The 547-nt window shown below is 25.0% G+C and overlaps 1 protein-coding gene across 1 annotated transcript in view; it reads left to right on the forward strand.

The window, feature by feature from the left end:
- LOC107692231 (homer protein homolog 3-like) overlaps positions 1-547 on the forward strand; it is a 30503-nt gene that overhangs the window by 7525 nt on the left and 22431 nt on the right. The gene's annotated exons all lie outside the window — the stretch shown is intronic.

The raw sequence follows: 547 nt of genomic DNA on the forward strand, positions 1-547 counted from the left end.
TATACTGTGCATATTTATTATATATGTATAAATACACACACATGCATGTATACATTTAAGAAAAATATGTTTTGTTCATATAAAATATAAATATTTATATATAATATAAATTATATATGAATATAAACTATATATATATATATATATATATATATACATGTAAATATTTTTTAAATATATACATGTATGTTTGTGTATTTATATATACATTAAAAATATACACAGTACACGCATATATTATATAAACAAAAACTTTTATTTTGGATGCGATTAATCACGATTAATCGTTTGATAGCATTACTTTTATCATATTGCGTTTGGTTAGGACATGGTGTAATGTAAAAATTGCTGGATTACTTTTTTGGTAAAAAATAAACAATTTATTAGGTAGTCCTTTAGCAAATTCATCTATTCATGCGTCTTGCTCAAGGGTCATTCAATACTTTGTGTTTGTTTGCGTTGAACAGTCTGGAGTCTGAGCCATTCTCATAATCCGTCCATAATCATCACATGTTGATTTGGTGATAAGACGATGAGGTGATGTGTC

This window comes from Sinocyclocheilus anshuiensis, unplaced genomic scaffold (assembly GCF_001515605.1).
Source record: "Sinocyclocheilus anshuiensis isolate Anshui unplaced genomic scaffold, SAMN03320099.WGS_v1.1 scaffold827, whole genome shotgun sequence".
Lineage (NCBI taxonomy): Eukaryota > Metazoa > Chordata > Actinopteri > Cypriniformes > Cyprinidae > Sinocyclocheilus > Sinocyclocheilus anshuiensis.